The sequence below is a fragment of the Sylvia atricapilla genome, chromosome 4 (assembly GCF_009819655.1).
Source record: "Sylvia atricapilla isolate bSylAtr1 chromosome 4, bSylAtr1.pri, whole genome shotgun sequence".
NCBI lineage: Eukaryota > Metazoa > Chordata > Aves > Passeriformes > Sylviidae > Sylvia > Sylvia atricapilla.
In genome coordinates this window covers 57827723-57849300 of record NC_089143.1, presented here as the reverse complement: position 1 = coordinate 57849300, position 21578 = coordinate 57827723, and the positions used below count along the sequence as shown (strand labels likewise).

Sequence of the window (21578 nt, the reverse complement as noted above, 5' to 3'; positions counted from 1 at the left end):
GGGAGCAGCATTGGTACTATGGGATTGAGTCCTCTGATGGCATAAAAAGAGGTAAATTATACTTTTCTAACTAATGACCTAGAAATTCTAACCCATGATCTGATTACTCTTGTATTTCTTAAACTGCTTTTATTTAGCTTTCTTCCTTAGTTTGATATGCAAATTGCTAGGCAAATATATTGTTTTCTCAGCATCCATGGAAATGTAATAAAATGGCAGAGAATGCAGCTGTCAATGGGAGCTGTGCTCATTTAATAACTGTGAAATTTGACCTCAAGCTAAGCCTTCTTGTATTTCTTTCCTATGGATAAGGGATTTGATCGAAGTATTTTGGTATGATAGCATTTCAAAATTTTGACATATGTTTAAATAGATACAGACTGCGTGCTTGAATCTGTACTTAGCCTTTCACTTAACCTGAAGACTTATAAATGAAAACAAAACAAATGAACAAAGCATTTTTTAAAATCATCCTGAGTGATGCCTGCCACATGAGGAAAACAGCAAAGCAGCTGCCAGAGAGTATCAGACCTAAAAAGAGACAACTTCAGCTCTGGCCAGGTACGGCAAAGGGTTGTAATAAAACATGGTTACTGCTGAGCGGATATTAGGAAATAAACTATCCTTCTCTTCTTTTTTTTTTTTGGTATTTTAAATGCTCTGCTGTAGAGTAAATAGACAGCATAAATGTTGCTGATATGTCTTAAGATTGTTCTAGGACATTTCTTCTATGTCCCCAGCCTCTGGTACACAACAGCTGGTGACACAGCTGTCTTCTGTGACAAGACAGCCTGGCACTGCTGTGGCCAGGCCGCGTTACTGTGAAACCTGAGATTTTGTCTGCAGGGCTCTTTTGCTCCTCCCTGAATAGATGTCCCACCCCTGGTCATCCTCTCTGGAGTGCAAGACCAGAAGTACACTACTGGATTTTGGGACAGTGGAAGATGAAGCTGTTATGTTTCTCCCTTCAGGCTTAATTGGCATTGCTCTAATTTATGTCAGTTTTGAGCTGATCCCTCAATCTCTGTCCTTTCCAGGTTAGTCCAAGCATAAGGTGCTTTGGGTAAATTGCTTCTCTCACGCTTAGACTTAGATTGGCTTCCAGCACCTCTCTCCCTGGGGTGAATGTAGGACTATTTCATTGCTGAGACAAGAATTTAAATTACTACCAGACACATTATGGATTCTTTTAAAGATTAGCCCAGAATAGAGAAGTGAAATACTTAGTTTTGATACTACTCCTCTCCTTGTCCCTTCTCTTTGAAATGGTTCCAAACACTGTACAACCAGATACTTGAACTACACATTGATATGCACCAGTTTTTCTGTTGCTGGATTTTTTATTTTTATTATGTTGGGGTAAAATGCCGCAGCCATTTAACAGAACTCCATAGCCACCATTAAGAACAAAGAGAGGAACAGTATCTATCTGAAACTGCACAGGGAATTCTAGGTATGTATCTGGGAATTAGCTTTTGTCCAGGATGCTGTAATAAATGTCCTTAGTGGAAGGCAAGTCTCCATTGCATAACAGGCCATCTGTCTTATATGTTCATCCCAGTGTCAGAGGGTGCTGTGCCCCTATAAAACCAGCTGGTTTTCACTTTTTTTGTTTTGAGCTGTAGGTACCCAGAAGCCTTTTCTATCTTGGCATCGTGATGAGCTCCAAGAAAACTGTTGGACTGCTTGTGTTGGGTGTTTGATATCCTTACTTCTGGGAATAAAAAATACACTATCCAATACACTCCTCGGATTTTGCTGCAGCACTGGATGAAATATTTAACTCACAATTGTAGTTTTAAATATTTTTTCAAATGTATGTGAAATGGTGGCTCATCTCAACATCAATCCTCTATTCACAATGTTAGTTCAGCTAGAAAACATTGTCAAAATATAATGTCTTTTCTTTTCTTCAGATGCCCTTTTAAAATTGTTTGGCTGATTCCTTGGTGTTTTTTGTGTTCTCTATCAATAATACTTTGATATGAGACTTTTTTTTTCTGAAAAAACTTTATAAGGTTGATCAATTGTTCCTTTCTGCTCTTTCATCCATTCATCTCAGCTTGATTTTTGTTGGTAGCAGCAGTGGAGTGTAAGGAGCAGAAAAATGAATTACTGGTGCTGCCTGTCTCTTTACCAGAAGTGTTTGTTAGTTAGCTACTCCATTCTTCATATCCTTTCACTCAGGACAACCTGTACAGAAATTGTCTTTCTTCATCAAAGCGAGAGAACATACCACTTAGAGTACCATTTTCATCCTGGAGATGGAAAATAACTTTCCTTCTGGGTTTCCTTCTGGGAGACATGAGCATTCAGACACACTAATGTCTCTGCAACTTTAAAACCACCACACAACTCCTTAGGAAAATGAATAAATCAAGTTGTCAGGCCTATAATCTGTGTCCTAGAGTCTGAGTCTTCCAAGGCTCAACATGTAGGACCAGAATTTGTCCCTTTGAGATGAAAATCCTGTGAGTAAGCAGAGGTCCCTGTTTCACAATTCATTAAGTAAATCATTGGCCTTCCTGATACGTCTGAAATGTTTACTCTGCACATATACCATGCACTGGCTGATGGAAAGTGAAGACTCATGTAGGATTTGGGTTTTTTTCTTTCTTTTCTAGTTAACAAGAATGTTTGTGGCAGAGGACTAGTATGTAAGAGAAGCAAAATGAAGCTGTGCAGTCCTTGATGGAGTGAGCAGTCATTGAAAGGAAAAGCATTTGCAGGACCCCAGCACTAACATCCATCTATCTGTGATTTCCAGGCTTGTTTTATTTACCTAAGTTTTTAGGAATACAGAGCTGCCTTGTAAAGAGCTCTCTGAGGCATGATTTATTTTGTTGCCAACAGGATGACACCAGTGTATAGTTAGCCACGTCTAGTCTGTAATCAGACTCAGTGGGGCAGATTAGGTGCTCTTACAAAGTGAACATGGATGGAGAAGATTGGCAGCAGAAAGCAACACAGATGCTGAAGGAGCTGGACTAAGATAATCAGTACTCCAGGAGGCTGGAGAAATTTGGTTTTGAATGCTTTGCTTAAATTTTAGGTGAAGAAATAAAACTGTGCCATTCTCTAGGCATAGCACCAAGTCCCTTCAGATTGCAGGAAATTGTTTATTTGCATACATTCGTCTACTTGATTATGTGTTTTTTGTATTTGTTTAATGGTGGTGATCAGCTATGCTATTGCAAGAATTAATCCCATCAGGAGCAGTCTTGCAAGTATGGAAAACCATAACCTTCAGGGATTATGATTCATCTGTGTTTAAAAGGAGCATAGCAACATTAAATCCGAGTTATATTACTTGAGCATCCTGAGATCCCTGTCCCCTGGCTTTGTGGGAAGAATGGGAAGCAAGAGTGGAAGGCAGATGACGAGCTTTGCTGTGTGTTGCTGAAGTTGCTGGGGAGGTTCCTCTCCCTGACTGGGTTGTGGTGTTAGTGCTGGGCAGCAGAAACAAATGATGTTCTGGCTGTTACCGGTCCCGTCCAGGTGTTCTAGTCTGTGTTGATACCGGTGCTCATTTGTGTTGAACAGCAGGTGTTGAGAATTAGCCTTTTTTTTGTTTTGCTTTGGTGCCCTTGCCGTGGGGGCGGTGCCTTCCTCAAGGAGGGAGGAGCGGCGACCAGAAGTACGGCAGTTTCAGACTGTTACTGCTAAATTCACTGCCGTCTGTTTGAGAGGCAGAGAGTAAGATTTGTAGAAAACTAAAAATATTGGTGAAGAGGGGAAAAAATCGGAAGCAATGAGCATGAGCTTCTTGAAGACAGTGCCTTGATACCCTAAGCTCAGGTAAGGTAGTTGGTGGTAATTGTTTTTTCCTTTAGAAGTAATTCTTGACAATTATGCATTATATATGTATGTTTTGGTTTTGTTTCTCTGCTTAGCCTGCTCCTGGCTCACACAGGTATCTGAAAGCTGTTTGATTTTCTGGAATAAGCATTGAAATGTAGGCTTTTTGTTGCATATAGCAGCCCAAAGAGAATTATGACAAATATGTATGTGGTCCCTTTTTACATGAAAAATCTGCTCTTGCGGCTGAAGTTAACTCTGAAAGAGGTTGCTAATAGTGTTAATATTAGTTCTTCATTGAAACAAAACCTTTGGAAATTATTGTCAGTTTCTATTGCAGCATTATGTCAGATTTATTTGTTCGATGTTTTGCTAACATGGTGCTTGGTATCTTAGAGTTTCCCTTATGCCGTCTTCTTTTTCTTCTTTCTGTACATAAAACATAGAGCCCAAGAAGAGTGAATCCCACACAATATGGCACAAATTAAGTTTTGGTCCTAACTGCGTCTACAGAGATTTGCTGTGAAAGAAATCTTGAGCTATCTGTGTCTTCTTAATGAGCTTCATAAGTTAGAAGCTATGGATTTGTATTTTAGTAAATAAAATTTTTTCTGTTCTTTTATTTGTCCTAGCTGCTCTTTGGTTTGGTGTCTCTATGAGAGCACTGAATTAATCTCTTCTTATCTATTATTTTGGGACTAGCTTGCCTTTTTCTTTTCCTGTTCAACAGCAGAACTTGGTGGCTACGTATTTCCTGTCCTCTGAGGGTATACTATTCTCTTATTCTCTAGAAATTGCTGTAATGCATAAAAAAACCTGCAAAGGTGGTTAGTAAGTTTAAAAGCTTTACCATATTTCCTTATTAGTTTCCAACTAAGAATTTCATCTAGACTCCTAATTTTCTCGATTTGGCCCAAGGGCCTTTTGTAGTTGAATAGGCCATTCAGTTCTTTTAAAATTGGTAAAAGTCATAATAATCAAGTTGTTCATTGATACAAGTTGGTTCTTATTTTGTCTGAAAAAATACTGATGTGATCAGGCATGCTGAGAGTTACATGCTGTCTGATCCCAGGCTAAACCCAGAATGATTTTCTCAGTCATTTACCTAATGCTACCTTGAAGTCCTATCAGTCAGTTGGTCTCTTTATCCCAGATGGATTAGTTTAGATATCACATGTGTTTATGTACCCCACTTATCTTTTATATGATCAATCCTACTTCAGGTTTTCAGTAAGCAGTTTTCCCTTTAATCCCATCAATTCATGCATGCAGCTTCTTTACAGGCTAGCTTTTAGCTTTCTTATACCTGCATGATGTCTAGGTTGAAATTCCATCTTTTCATCATTTTTGTGAAATACAGGTTGCCAAGTTTGTCTTCAAAGTAATCTCAAAGATGCAGCTGGGTTAAAAAAAGGCACTTGAATATTAAAGAAAAGGAATAAATAATAAAGAAAAGCTAGTCAAAGACAGACCAGAAGTTTGCTGTGTATTATAAATATAGCCAATATGTGCGATATCAAGCTGGATTAAAAATGACAAGAAGTAAGGTTGATGGTAAGCAGGTGTGTGTTCAGGTGGATGTGGCAGTTTGAGCTCTGGCATTTGCTGAAAAGTAATTTGAAAACTAATTGTAAATTACGAGTAGGATTATTATTTTGGTTATAAAAAATGTCTATGTGCATCAAACCTGCTCTTCTCGTTTTGCTGGATGTGCCTGAGTATGTGTTATAGGCAAGTTACTCAGACTTTGTCAGGGGCAGTGGCTTACACTGTGCCGGAAATTAAATAGCTGCTAGAAAAGGGAGGATGAGTAGACAAGAAACAGGGTTAGGTTAATGTTTGCAGGAGGGCCAGACTTCCTTAAAGGAGGCAGTTCATGGCCATGAAATGCCCCGGGAGAGTGAGTGTTGTGCATGTGTAGGAGATGTGGTAGAAGCTGTGTTCCCTCTTGTGTTTGTTGCAGTCACTGCATTTCTGTACTGCTCATGAGAGAAATGGGGACAGTTGCATTTCAAATATGAGGATGTCTGGCCTTTCTGGTTTTCTTCTGTAAAATTGGTGAAGTTCTGTGAATCGATGGATAGCTCTTAGATGCTATGATATAGATGCAGATAATTGTTATTTTCAGTACTTTAAAAGATACACTTGTAACTTTGGGGTTAGGGTCACAGGCTTCTGTGATTTGGTCAGAACTGAGAGAAAGGCTCAGCACTTCCAATAGCCCAGTTCAAAGCTTTTTAAGAAAGGTATCTGCACATATTAAGCTTTCTGGTGAAAATATGAGGCTTAGTCTGTTGTGATGCTGAAGTACTTTTGCCCATAAATTTTGCATTCTGTACAAAAACACATTTGGTTTAGAATTCATGTAGTGTTTTGATAGTGTTCCTGTTTGTATCTTCTCTGTAGAGAAAGTCAAGCACTGATAAAAACAAACTTTTACAGTTGTGCCCAACTGCTGCTTTACTTGCCCTCCCCAATTTTTTAGCATGATATAGTAGTAGGAAGAAGCAAAGTACACCAGCTACTCCTCCATCTCTTTTCCATGATGAATAGAATAAGGAGCTCAATGGACGAGAGAGAGATGCTATGTTTCGTCAATGTTATTACAAGCTATGTTACTAAGATTGAGAGCATGTAAAATATTTGTAGTTACTTAAGTACGTGTGAATAACGTTTGTGCTTAACAGTGAAAACATGAAGCCCAAACACCTTCAGAAAATGTGTTAAAAAGATATGTTGTTCTTGTAGAGGAAGTACATAACCTCATGATTATGCCAGAGAGAATTAGTGTTCCATTATAACTTTCTGAACTCTAAGTCTAGCCTCTTGTAAATACTTTAATCACAAAGGAATTTAAGTGTTACCTGGACTACTTAGAAACCCTTCTTAAGGATCCAGAACAGAGTCACTGTATTAACTTTTTCTGTTCTGTAACATGAGAAACTGCAGCTTTTTGTTTTTGCTACTTGTATTCTGCATGTGTGGTTTTTTTTTTTTTTTTTTCATTTCACATTCTCTTTTAAAAAGCAGAGCTTGTTTCTCTCTCAGTATCTCCTAGTGACAGGAATAGTGCTATCTATTGTTTCGTATTCTAAATGACTTCTGACTTAATTTTACAATTGAAGAGGATGGAAATACTGATCTGTGGCTGCTGCTTTCATGTTTTGTCATGATTTTCTTTATTGTTGCTTAAAAAAAGTGACAAACCACCATTTGAGATTCAGAGCTTTCTTACTATGGGAGTACCCTTAAGCTTTGTCAGCTGAGACTGCATTGCTTTGCTGTGAGGTGCGAACAAGTGTCACATCCTCTTCTGTGGCTTTGAATGTTTAGTGCCTTAAATTTCTAGTTGATTACTTGGATTTCTGATATCTAGAGGAGTATGACTACTAACTTCCAAAAAAGAGAAATCATTCAGAAATCATCCCTGTCTTTTTCTGTGAGAACCTCCACCCCTGTTACTTGTGGTTAGAAAATGAGTCACTAGAAGCTCCATGGAACCCATGCTGGTTAAGGTCATACCCCATTTTACTTGGGGAGTGGGGGAAGGTGAAAGAAATGTTAAGGTGCAAGGAACCTCTTTTCCAAGCTTGCTAGCCTATTTTGTTTATTTTATTGCTTTGTCATGGAGAGACCAAAAATTTACAGGCTTGAGGTCCCATAAGACTTTGGCATAACGGTGGAATGTAGAGATAGGCATGAGCAAAATTCTAAGTCTACAGATGAGCTGGACAAAATGGTAACTCCACTGGTAAATCAATATAACCTGTCTTTTCAATATCCCAATAGAAGCTTGAGGTGCTAAAATACAAGGCTGAAGAGAAATCTGGCTAATGGAGGGTGATTGCAGGTGTATGTTTGTGGCTCTGCAGACAGCAGAGACATTGAAGGTTTCTTTTAGAAGAGTGCAGTGTGGTGGGAGAAGCGGTGTGGCGCATGTGCAGGCTTCCTTGGCATTGAACAGAGCTCTCCCAGGCCTTGGAACAAAGATATAACAGAGATGTATCACTCAAGACCTTTTCCTGCAGAGAGGATTTGAAAATTTTGGCCATTTAAAATGCATTTACTGGAAGAGGAGTCTTTGAAAAGATGAGAAAATACTGCAGTCTCTGGAGAAATGTCTCACTGGCATTGAGAATTTATGCTATTGCTGAAGAAAAACTTAAATTTGAGAAATGTGATAGATTTGCATAATGCCTATTTTTTCCTTTTAAGTGTACATGAAAAGAGATAGAAACCCAAGGGTAGCATAGCAGATAAAGTGATGTAACTGTACAGAACAACAGACAATTATTAAAATAAAAGTTAACTGCAATAAATATTTCTGAGAATAGTAGTCAGGTATGTAACTACCAGTTATGACTAAGCCAGCTTTCAGTGCAGTTAAGATTGTGTATTAGCTGAAGTGCAAGCAAAGCTGAAACACTTCTGTGCAAATACCAAGAGCTTGGGGTATAAAATGGAATAATTTGAATTGCAAAATGTTAGTCTGGGTACCATAGCCATAAGGTAATAGCATAGCAGAACATGAATATTGAAGGATACAACCGAAACCTAGAAATAGACATTATTGAATGGCACTACAGTACATGATATTATGATGTTTTTAGTGTTTCTGTTACAACTTGGAGGAAATGCTAGTGAAGCAGAAACCACTTGGATTCATGTCAGTTCAGTGAATGGTGCTGAGGCTTCTGGGGCATTGGTAGATTTCTGCGGTGCTGAATCTGGAAACAGGTAATTGTAATGGAATAAAGATCAAAATTACTGGGCACATCACAAGAAACCATCTTTGTGAATATCTACTTGAGGACAAGTGCTGATGGTAATGGTAGGTGGAGCCAAGATAGTGTGGTTTAAAGGTATAACACTTCTTTAAATTTGAAAATAAATCATAGGGCCAAAACCAGGTAAGACTGGTTTTGAGTAATGTAGTTTCAACTCAGGCTTGTATATCTTGATGATTTATATGGGTTTGGTCTCGTATGTTTTCCTGAGAGATTGGTTCAGGGAAGGATTGTGAGAACTGGAAAACATTTCCTACAGGGGATGAATAAGGAATGAAAACAATCCCAAAACTTGGCTTCCTTTATCACTTCCAGTAATGGGAATAAAGAACATACATGTAGAATAAAGGTCAATGTTGGCATAATAATGTGGATAATTTGGACATTGAGACATTTACTTTGAAAATTACAGAAGGTTCTTGAAGTTAAACCAGTCAGCTTCTGGAACAGCATTCCTCTGGGAATACAGAGACAAAGCTATCTAGCTACTTTTAGGCTTGAGCTAAATATGTTGTGGAAAGTATTAGATTTTGATGTTCTGTGTTGTAGTAGGTCTGATAACTCAGAGAGCTCTTTCTGTTTGGTTTTCTGTCTTTCTGGGTGTTTTGGTGTTTTGTTGTTTATTAATGTGGTTGGACTAATTCTGTCCTCAGCCTGTCCAATTTGGTTGAAGACAGTTTTTGTGGCTGGGTTTGTGGTGGTGTTTTTTTTTTTTTCTGAGATAGTCCAGGCTTTACAAGGAGTAACTTTTTAAGTTTCTTCTGAGAATTACATCCAATTAAGTGTAAATGTCACTGCAACACATAAAAAGTTGCCCTAAACCTTTCATTTCCACCTCAAGAGGAAGTACTGAATGTGAAGTTTAAAGGGTTTTGTGTCTTTAAAACAGACGATTCTGTAGCTGACTTATTTCTGACCCTTGGTAATTTTTTTGTGCTTGAAAGGTAATCGTAGGAAGAATCTTTCACTCTCACACTTTTCAAAAGCAGCAGCACAGAAAAACAAGGTGACAACAATTCCCCTCCTTCACCTGCCACCCTTTTAGACTTCACACCTCTTCCATCCACCTGCAGAAAGAGTCTGATGTGACTGATCTTGACACTTGTGCTAATGGCAAGGGAGTTGTCGATGCCTCTCCCTACGTAGTGATTCTTAAATGAATATTAGACTATTTTGCAAGGGCAAAATAAAGGCTGAAACTTCTTATTTTGGTATAGCCTGAGAAGTCAGATGATATGTCCATAGACTAATTAAATATAGCAAAGTTGGATTGGAGGAAGAAAATAAACAATAAACGGGTAAATAAAGAGGTTGTGTGGGTCTGTTACTGCTGGGAGATGGGGAAAATATTTTAAAACAAAAGATGAATGTTGAGCGGAAGTTAAAACTTTGGCCATATTTACTGTGAATGATCAAAGAAATTGCCAACTTAGTGGCATTTCAAGCGAAATGTCAGACTTCCTTTGATTTCTTTATTTTAAAATTTTATTTCTTTCAAAAATGTTTATTTAAAAATTTACTTAAAATTATTTTTATAAATGCTGGGAAAGGAAGGAGACAGGTAGGCTTGAGAAATGGTGCAGTGCCAAGTTTCTCTGGTTGTATCTTCCAGCTAACATATTCTTTACTGCCTGACTGCCTTAAGAAAATCAAGAAATCAGTTTTTGAATGATTTATGAATAGTTTTTGTCACCCTTGTAAGGTGCTAATATGCCGTAGTGAATTGAGGAGGGGGTGGGTAACCACAACAGCCGCCAGCGGATAAAATGAGTGGAGTGCTTTTATAAAATACTGTTTGTGGGGGTGTGTGTGCTTGCAGTCTGAAAATTTAAAGATGTTTTCAGAAGAATGCAAAAGCTACTTACCAGGAGAATTTAAGTTTCTTAAACTTTTTTTGTCTAAACTCCTGCACAAGTTGCTTTTCTGCCTTCAAGCAAGATGGATAAAATTGTTTAGGCTAACATCTGAAAATTCAAGAACAGGAGGGGGGGGAAAAATCCTGAAGCCCGTCATCTTCTGTTTGGGATAAGAGTTGTAAGGCTGTTTTACATCAGTTGCAGAGAGTGTGTGTGCTTCTCTCCCAGCTGCAGAAGAGCTGTTGGTCCCCAGAGCCAGCCACCTTAGCTGGGCTTGTTTAGAGAGCTGGAGGAAGCTGTGCATGACTTAAAAACTGACTCCCTTCTGACCTGGACCACGAAGTTTTAGTGTACTGCCTTTTCTCTTTTAGTGTACTCTCTTTTCTCCCTTCCAGGCCTACTAGCAGCTCCCACAGAGGGCTCTTTCCACAATCTTTCTCATATTTTCTCTGCTTCATGTTCCCAACAACTCTAATGGCTCTTTCCCGGCCATGCTCACTTGCTATTTGTTATAGATATGTCTGTCCCTCATCTTTAAAGTGTGTTGCTATATTTTGTTCTTTCTTTTCTGTCCCCAAACTTACTTTCTTTTTATGGTGTCCAACTCCAATTGGCTCTCTGGTGGCTCTTGGCACAAAGTCTGCAGTCTTGAAGCTGACTTTGAGAAGTATGTCCTGGAACTGCATTTCTTCAGAAGATGCTTTCTTGAGAAACACTTTAATAAGTTAGGTAATATTCCTGATTATTCAATATGAAAGAAAGTATTCATTATGAAAGATTTAGATCTTAAGAGATTCACATCTTTTAATGTATGCAAATGTAGTTAAGATCAAAATAACTGCATGTCTGCAGAGGTGCAATGACATTATAATGGAATGATGCAGTGAGGAGGAGGAGATAGTTCATGATGGTATTATTCCAATTTATTTTTATGCTGAATTAATTGTACTGTTATATAGTCACTGTGTCTGTATGGGTATGTTCTTCAGTATCTTGCTCTGTGTCATTACTGACACAGAGCAATTGCTCCAGTGCTGGCTGGGATGGAATTTAGTCCAGCTGCTATTTTTACTTGGAGGGCATCCTCCTCAGACGGTGCTTACAGTGTGAAGCACCTCTCCATGGGCTGTGAGATCTTGCTAGTCTATTTTTGCCTACTGCAAACACATCAGGGACTTAGAGATACCCAGCCTGGTGAGAGAAGCTTGCTCCAAGCTCTGGCCAGGCTGTAGGTGCTCTGCTTTTTACCACTGTGGTGGGATGACAGGAAAGCAAAGAACAGAAGTGTGACCGAGGAGCAGCCTATTTGTAATTACTGCTGCAGAGCTTTGCAAACTGAAGTTCTGAGGGATATTCTTCTTTTCAGCCTTTTTAGAGTAAGATCTTTTGGTACCTTGGGTTTTTGGTCCCTTTCTAAGCTCTGATTCTCTGTTTTAGGCTGGTTTCCCCGTTAATTCTTGCCCAGAGGGTCTTTTAGAAGCTGAGAATCCTTCAAAGCATGTAGGTCTGATTAAAATGTAGGTGATAATCCCTCAGCTAGATGTTGAGCAGCTATTCCAGGCTGGGCAATCAGATGCAGTTTTACTATGGATGAAAAAGAGGCTGTTGCCAACCATTCACATCCTGAGGCAAGCTCAGTTTCTGTGTCAGGGGACTTGGCTTGTACTACTGTGCACCTTCAGTTTTCATCACAGAAACATTCAGCCCTGGACCGCCTCTAGTAAAAATCATAGTTATGTTTCATGTTTAATATAACGCCATTCATTTAGTTCAGGCATACCTGTTTTGTAATAATTGCATCATGCCACTGCAGTCATGGCCTTTTTAGCCAAAGAAGTCTGTACCTGAGGAGCATGAATATCTTATGAAGCCAGCTCTTGAGTTTTTTTTATGGTGTATAACTGTGATAGCCTTATATTTATTAAGTTTTTGTTGTGAGTTTTTTTTTCTTTGCATGGGGTTTTAATCTGGAAAACACGTACTTTTAGCAGGTTTTATGTAGCTGGGCTGTTTATCAGTTTTAACTCCTTAGACTGTTTTTTTTTTAAAAAATAATTATAGAAACATTAGCCCATGACCCTTGTAGTTGAAGAGATCAGGGTGCAACACAGAGTAGATAACTGTATGCAGAAATCCAGTTAAGTGTTTGGCTCTGTTGCCTAATTAATAACTGAACTAATAAAATATAACTAATTTTTCAGGATTATTTGTATTTCCTCACTGTTTCTAGCTAGTGAAAAGCTACATATTGGTGGAAACTGGTAGTGTAGTAATGGATATGTGTGAATAGGAAATTTAGGTTTACTGGAGTCAAGTGTTACACTTCCCAAATTGCCTGTCTGCATGGAAAGGTGTTAGTAAGTTTTGACTCCCAGCAGATGGTGCCTGTGTTGCTTACAGATTGTATTAGCGAGGAATTCTGCAGCCACAAAATCAGCACACACATTGATAGCTCTGGAATGAACCATGGAGTAGAGCTTCAGTATGTGCACATAGGCAGTTTGAGCTGTCCTAATCTTCATTGAAACAGGTATTTGGGATGTGTTTGATCATCTGGATTGTCCTTTGACCTAGGGTTTAAGTTGTGGTTCAAAGGTATCACCTCTTAGTTTGTTCTAAATTGTTTTTAACTTTGGATGAATTTAGAGACATAGCAGCAGCTTGGTTTAAAAAGAGTGCCAAGTTTGTTACTCTGCTTGATACATCTTATTTATCCCTTAAAATACATAAACTCTGTTCTTACCTTCTGAGGATCTTTTATTCAATTTAAGGCAAATGGTCAATGAATGACTTATTGCTGTCACATAAAGCACAAACATTCTTAATAGTCCTTATGATTCATGAGCTTTCTTGCTTTTTCCCTGTATCTATTTTGCATCTATTCCTGAATATTCCCTTCCCCAGATGAAATAATTTCTTTTTAGCTGAGATGTCTGCTGCAAATAGAAATTGAATCATTGTTGAGACACAGGTAAAATTATTTATCGTTCTTTCTTAGCATAGCAGCAGCAAGTCACCATTTCCTAGATTTATTTGTTCAACAAATATGTTCTTAACAGTGATACTCTTTTTAATTAGAAATGTAGGCAACCAGATAGTTTTGGACTTTCAGGAGCGGTATATTTAAGTTGGAAATGTACATCATATAATTTTTTTCCCCTGGTATTTTAGTTGAGTTTTAATTATTCATATTAAATACCATAATCAAATATTAACTCCCTTACTTTTCCATGCTTTCCTGCTGTCAGTTGAGAAGTAAGTGAGGAAAACCCAGCAATTTCCTTCCCATGGAAGGTGGAGGAGCAGGAGACCTCATGGGTGTCATGTTTGAACTCCAGGCACCCCCTCTGTCCCTCCCTGACAGTGGGATCAGGGAGTGAATTGGAAGGGTAAAAGCCTGAAAACTCACGGGTTGAGATAAAGACAGTTTAGCAGGAAAAGAAAGCCACATAAACACAAGCAAAGCAAAACAAGGGATGAATTCCCTGCTTTGCCATGGGCAGACAGCTGTCCAGCCATCTCCAGGAGAGCAGGGCCCCATCACATGTAACTTGGGAAGACAAACACCATCAGTCCAGACGTGCCTCCTTTCCTTCTTCCCTCACTTTATACACTGAGCATGATGTCACGTGGTCTGGGATGTCCCTTTGGTCAGCTGGGGTCCCCTGTCCAGGCTGTGTCCCCTCCCACCATCCCAGGCACCCTCAGCTTCCTCCAGTGTGGCAGCTCAAAAACACAAGGCCTTGGCTCTGTGTATGCTCTGCTCAGCAATAACAAAACCATCTCTGTGTTATCAACCCTGTGTTCAGCACGAATCCAAAACACAGCCCCATACCAGCCACTCTGAATAATATAAACTCTACCCCAACACACATGGTTTCCCTGTAAATAGGGAATGGTGAAATCAAAGCCTCTGCTGTGTCTTCACAGGTGAGTTGGTTTCTGTGATAGTTCTGAAAGAAAAACACTTCTGTCATTTTCATGGAGGTTGTATGGAGAAAGGACAACCAAAGCAGAATCAGTGCTATTAAACAGAGGGAGAGGAGTTCCTCCTTTCTCTTATTACCAAAAGAAAAATGGTCAATTCCAGAACTGTCTGGAACTTAGCGAAGAAATTTTGTTCCAAGTACTTCATCTCTTTAATCTCAAAAGATGCTCTTATGTTGTATTTTATTTTGTGGGTGGCTTGATTCAGTTACCTTTCAGCCATAACTTTTGGAGCTCAAATGAATCCCAAATCTCTCAAACATGCTAGTAATTTTTTAAAAATATGTGTAGTTTAGGTGTTCCTCGGATACAAGTTTAGGGGAAGGGGGAAGTAGAGAAAAAACTGTATTTTCAGCAATGTGGTCTTTTTATAGGTATATAGGTGTTAAGACTGAAGCTTTTAGTTTTAGGATATGATGCAAGGCAAAATGGTTGAGAAATTCAAAGGCGTTGGGGACTGCAAACGTAAGATAAAATCCTCTGTCTTAGAGGGTAAAAGCTGCAGTCTTAATACAGTAATTTGTCTGTAATAGTAGAAGTGACCACTGAAACGCATGCTGCAGCAATTTTGTATTTTAAGTTTGCGTTTATCTTTTGCATGTTTATAGATATTGGAAGAGAGGAAATAAATCTTCTAGAGGCAAAAGTTCCTGTTATTGCCACTCAGATACTGTGTCTTGCAGAACTGAGCAATATAATGCAATATTTTTCTGAAACTGGTTACTATGTCCTACCTTCATTCTTTTCTTTAAGGGTTCCCAGCAAACCACCTCCCCCAGCCTGGATTTACTAGTGACTTGTGTATAGGAGCTACTAGTGAATTGAGCTCTGCCACACTCATTTACTTGGGAGTTTTCTTTTGTTTGAAATGGCAGCTTACAGGTTTGTGTATTTTCTTTCCTGGAGATTAGAGAAAGAAATCTGCTGTGTAAATATATGTGTAAGTAACTGATGAAATGGTAATATTTAGCTGGGCTCCACTTGCTCTGAACCCATGGGGTCACAATAGTGGCTGAACTTGTCTTTGCAGTTGTTTGCTTGTAGCTGATGTCTTGAAACATTAGTTGGTGCAGTCACTTTTGAATAGGGTTTTGAAAGACTGACTTAACCTTCTAGTATTTGTTTTCAAGTGCTATGGAAGATAATGTCCATGACACAGTTTCTTCCTGGCTTGAGAGAAAGTTATTGCCGGTGCTACAGCACGTCTGCAGCTGAGCAGACATGGGAGAAGGAGGAATATAGGCAGTGTTGCTTGAAAATACAGTTGGAAATTTGAGTAGACATCATGGATTAATTTGACTGTGCCATGAATCTTGAGTGAAGACTATGTTTGAGGTCCTTCATTTTTGTCGTAAGGCTGCACTTACACAGTCCCTAAGCTGACACATCTGTGGTCCTCTGCAGAAGGATTGCCTGTGGGGGCACACTTGTGCCCTCCGTGTTGGGCTGGCACTGGCATTTCTGCAGCCGGGTAGGTGAGGGAACAGCTTGGTCGGGTTTTCATCGAGGTCAGTTCCTTGAGCTGACCGTGTGACTCCATCAGCACTGGTGCTGCTGTAGAGAAGGAGAGCTTCCTTTCCCAGGAGCCTGCACCTGTGTCGGGTCAGCGGCTGCTCCGGCGCAGCCCGGGGGAAGTTGCGCTTCAAACACTTGGTGTCACAGTGCTGTGGCTGTGCTGAGCAAAGCAGTAAATTCTTGCTCAATCTCTCCCTAGTGTGGTGCACTAAAACCACAGGGGACAGCTCCCACAACAGATAAGACTTCCTTCTCACAGGGCAGGTTTTCAGCTGGATCAGTATCAGTAGCTGGAAGTACGTGGTTTAGTGGTTGTGTCAGGTGATACCTGTTGGCTGTAAGTGCTTATTTGTAGTATCCCTTTTAGAGAAAACAAGAGGCAAGTGGGTTTTTTTTTCCTCTCCATCCCCAGAAAGATCACGTCTGAATGTGATCTGGGAATGAATGCTGGGAAACTTCATGAATCATTTAGGAATTTGCTTGACTGGGGAATCTGTCAGCTGAAGGGAAGACAGAGCTGTTCTGCATGGTTGCTATTTTTTTCAGCTGAAGGGAATACCTTCAAGGCAAGCCAGCATTTAATTTTTCATTATCTGTCTCCAAATAGAATAGCTCACCTCTAAGTGCCTTTTTTTTTTCTCAGGAGATGCTTTGCTTTTAAGGTCTTGTTTGGATTAAGACTTTTAAAAAGGGACTTGCAAACAGCAGTGATAGTGGCTGAGGGTGCTGGTTGGTTTGTGGTGCACAATTATGCCATTGCTAGGTCATGCATGCCTTGGAAAAAGACTGGTTCTGGTTAGGGATTGCCTTATCAGCTGGAGCTCCTGTGATGTTTTTCAGGCCATAGTGATGCAAGGGTGACTGAATGGAAAATTTACAGAGGATAAAGTTATTACGGTATGGTGTGTGTGATTCAGCATAAAATAAAACTGAAATAAACACTGGTACTATTGTGAAAATGGATAATTATTTAATGTTTGTTACCTTTCTTCTATGCAAACAAACAAAAAAAATTCAAAATTGTTTTCAGTGCTCAGTAAAGGGTGTCCTAGGAAATGATGTGACTTATTAACTTGCTGTATCTTGCAGGCCTGTAGGTTTTTTGATTCTAATTGTTTTTGAAAGATAAAACAGGCTGATAAATCATAGGAAGAAACATTTGAACTAGTTAAGGATGATAATCTATTCAAATGGATTGCTCTAGTACTTTCAGCCTACCAAAGTATAAGTGAAAACTACAGACATCATCTGATCAGCCCTAGCTTTGACCTTGCTGAAAGGAAATGAGCCAGCCAGGAGGCAAAGTGAGGAGACTGAGCAGCTCGAAAGAAACTGAAATTTTCCCTGGGTGTAATCAGTTAGCTTGACTGCATGCAGCCAGCTGATAAGCATCTTTAACTTGATACAGAAAAGCATGAATAACTTTGTAATGCCAATAGATATCTTCTCTGGATAGCCTAGTACTTAGCAATACTTGGTATATAGGTCTTGCCTATCTTCAGTGAGGAAAAAAGAGAAACCCAAACCTAAAGGAGAAGATTCTTTTGTAAGATACATTTTTCTACTACTTTCTGCTGTTTTCTCCGTTTATATGAAGGTTGCCTATGCAAGTCTTTGAAACCTTATTTGCAATGCAGTCCCTGAACATGTCAGCCAATAGTTTTATTCCCTGCTGATCAGCTGTTAATAGTTTTCAAGGTAAAACTTAAATAAAGATTTAAATATAGGTTTTTGAAATTTTTACTTGGACGTATCTATATATCTGTCTATTTGAAATTCCTGCCATGTATTAATTCTTTTTGCTGACTCTGCTTTGTACTCTCATATCCTCAGTCCAAGGCAAAAAGCCTAATGTTTTGTTTCAATGTTCGGGGATCAGGTATAGAATGGAGAGTTTTAATGGGGGAGCATAATGTGTTATTTATGTTTTATGACCTAATAAAGAGACAGTATGAGGAATTAGCAGTATCTCTTTACTTAAAAGGGATATAATTTTTGAAGACAAAATTACGGAGTAATTTTGCAGCATTTCTTTTGAAGGCTGTTTCCTGTGCTGTGTGTTTCAAAGATTAAAGAAGTTCTTAATGCAAAATGATGTGGACTAAAAATATTTTACTTTTTCAAAGAAAGTGAATGGGAGTTTAGTATGTGTTTGGTAGAGTCTCTGAGGACTTGAAGATGTGAGTACCGATGTTTTTCTTTTTGAAATAGCTAAACTAGTGAAATTGGGCAGTCAATTCTATTGACTTTGCTTCAGAGGTTTAGGAGATGGCAGCATTAAAAAGCTTGGATTTTAACACTCTACCAAAATATCCAGAATTATATGCAGTACTAATGAAAGCTGCAAGGTATTATGCACTGATTTGATGTTGATCTGGGCTTATGATCTGTAAGAAAATTCGGAACCTGAGAGACTGTGCTGAAAGTGTTGTTTCAGGGTAGTGCATACAACCGTGAAGGTGCTTACTCCCTTCTGTATCTTCAGTAGTGACCTTCTGCATTTCCTGCTTTGGACAGGTAGTGTGGTGGCTGTCCAAAACTAATAAAATATGCTTTAGTAGCTGTTCTGCAAGGTGAAAGAGTTACAAGTTTTTCAATGAGTGGCTGTTATTCAGGCTAGCCTTTAAGTACTGGAGTCAATTTTGTGCAGGCTTTACATGATAAAACTTGCTTGGAATTTAAAAATTTACTGCAACATGCTACTGATTTTTTTGACATCTAATATTTATGTATAGGGTAAGAGGTGGGTTAGCATCTCTTCAAGTGATCTAAAATGTATCTTTTTTGTCATTGTGCTAATCGGAGATTCAAAGCTGGTGCTTACAGTTGCAGCTCTTTTTCTGTGTCATGCATATAAAATAATTCTGATTTTACCTTGTCCATAGAAAATGATCATGAAAACTATAACGTCAAATGCAGGGAGACAGAGAACTTGATAAATTTTGTGGCCTATGAGCTGTCAAAATGGTCATCTGTTCTAAAATTATTGCTTCCAAGGACATAGACTCCTCCACCTCTTCCTCTCCTGGCCACTCACAAAGTAATTGACTGGTCCAGTTTCTTTATAAATTATAGTTGTGGTGATTGTGTGTGGTGGAATGTTGAGAAGGACTTTAGACTCAGCATGCCTCTGTCTCTTGATCCACTGGTGTTAAATTACTGAAGATAATATCTCTATCAGCTTTCATGCTAGGAAAGAAATTATCTAGGACAAACACTTAGAGGCACTATATGACTAAGTAATTTCCGTGACTGACAGTTTTAGTCTGAAATGGGGACAGAAGGGGAGTGGATTACTGAGCTAGAAAGTCTTTCTGGTCCTTCAAGGGGACCCAGTCCTGCAGCTGAAGACAGACGTCCTTTGAGGATGTTTACCTTGAATTTTATTGTTCTGATCACTGCTTGTGATAGCCTTTGAATGGTCATTGAGTCTCTAAGTTAAACCCAAGTTTGAATCCCAGGATCTCTTACATGTTTTAGGTCTGAATACTATTCAGATGCTGTCAGATTAGTTTAGCTTCTCTGGCAAACTTCCAGGGAACAGGCACCTTGATTATTATTGCTTTGGAACTGCTGGCCATGCTGCCTTGCGTTTCCAGGTAGTGGCTGATATGTACTAAAGTGTGCTGTCTCAAGGGTTTTACTGCAGCCTCCTGCTCTTACTGTCCCCCATGATTTACATGTTATGGCTCCTATGCTGAGCAAGTGACGCACAGATGTGATAAAAGGAATTCTAGACTGTTACTACTTTACTGATGGGTGAGTGCAAGATATGTACCATTTCCCTTGGAGGGGAAAATAACAAAATCAATATGCACATCTCCTCCTGGAACTTCTTTATTCCTTTTAATAGCCCTTCCAGAAGCCTGGTGCGTTCTGTTTACCTGGAATTGTTTTTCCTTTGCTAGAAAGCAAATACTTTCTTAATAGCAGTTTACAACTTGTCTCCTGACCTTCTGTGTTTTGCAGTTTTATGTGGGAGTACAGATGTCTGTGCATTACAATAATTACAGAATTTAAGCATAATTAGTTTAGCCAGTAACCTTTATTTGCTTTGATGACTTAGTTTTATTAAATTATTGGCATTTTTCAAGGCTTTTCCATCTGGGACCAGATTTGTAGGTTCTGATTTTTTTTCATGTTACTCAGAGATTGAAGCAATCAAGAATAACTGTAAGTAGATGAAGATGCTATTTAGGATAGATTTATAAGATGTTTTTAAAAAGACTAGAATTGATTGGTTCACACACCAGTAAGGAGGTTGGTTGCTGTTGGATTTCTAGAACATTGTTCTCTAAAACAAGAAGGGTACCAATGAACTGTGTGAAAGCTGGGCAAAAGATCTGTCTGAGGGGGAGCCAGCCAAACCAAAACAGTATACAGTTGGAGACCACAAAAACTTTTTAATTTGCCAAACTTCCTTTTTTGAAAAGCAAATGGGCCAATTGCAAAGACTGTGTTCTCTGTTTTTAAAAACAGTCTGTGGCTCTAAAACAATATGAACAATTAATTCCATTCAGCATACAGAGACTAGTAGGAATGTATGCATTGCCAGTTCCAAAGCCCCTTTTGCAAGGGTCCTTTGTGGCTGGGTTTTGTGTGTCGTGTGTCCAAACCAGCATCTTCGGATGGGTTTGGTCTTCAATGCTGAAGATACTCATAGGATATCTGTCTGTAATCACTAATCTTACACTATGTGTGAGTGCTGTATGAGCCATCTTTCCACAGCTGTAGTCCATCAATTTACAAAACATTGGCAGCTAGCTGCACCTGCATGGTGGAGCCTCTGGTAGCTCATTTTGGGCACAACAGCATCCTTGTGCTGGAAATTGTAGGTCAGGTTTTGAGATGACTGTGAAGTTATGAGGTTATTTCAAGATGATTATGAAGGTGGGGCAAAAGAAGCATGGCTGCTGATGCTCAAGGGAAAACAAGGAAAAGAAGTGTATGTGTGGGAATGAATGGAAAAGTTGGAGCTGTACCTTCTACTGCTTAGATACATGTTGGGACTGCTTGCGTGTGTTCTCTTCCTTGCTTGGCAGGGTATTTGATAATGGAAGGGAAACTAAAGAGCTTTTAGCTCTGTGCCAGTTCTATAGAACCTCCCTAGGAGGAAAAAAATTCTTGGAGATTTGTCTTCAGAACATGATATTTTTGACTCGGCTGTTTTTTACATGTACAAAGTAATAGTTGAGTTTGGTTGGCTTCCACTGCCATAGAGATATTGGAATTGGCTGTAGTATGGCTATTGGAAATTACAGGACACAGCAGTGACCCATTTATTGAGGGATAAACTCAAAAAGAAAGTGAATATAAAGGTGAGAGTAGGAATGAAAGGGCCCACAGAAAGACACAGTGCAGAAGATGTAGCTTCTCCTTCAGCTCAACAGTTGAGTGGAACTGGATAAAGAATTAAGAGTTGTAATTCTCCACCAGAAAAAGATGTCTGTGTCTCTGAAGAATAAAAGCTTCTGATTTAGAGACTGAAACTGACTTCTGAAGCCCATGTACTGAGGATTGGGCAGCTTTTTTTTTTTTTTTTAGACTGCACAGGAGTATTAAAATCCATTTGACAGGCTTCACTTCCTTGACTGTGTAAGGGTCATATCAAGAATTCTTTTTTTGAGAACGGCCT

At 39.1% G+C, this 21578-nt stretch overlaps 1 protein-coding gene across 9 annotated transcripts in view; it reads left to right on the top strand.

Moving 5' to 3' along the window:
• The window catches only part of INPP4B (inositol polyphosphate-4-phosphatase type II B), a 294594-nt gene that overhangs the window by 15420 nt on the left and 257596 nt on the right, over positions 1–21578 (top strand). For 3 of the 9 annotated variants that reach the window (XM_066317988.1, XM_066317987.1, XM_066317983.1), the window contains exon 1: positions 3252–3798. The exons of 5 other annotated variants lie outside the window; for them this stretch is intronic. The gene's annotated coding sequence lies outside the window, so the exon portion shown is untranslated. Of the gene's footprint in view, positions 1–3249; positions 3799–21578 lie in introns of those variants that run through there. One more of the 9 variants, XM_066317990.1, reaches the window with a different exon arrangement.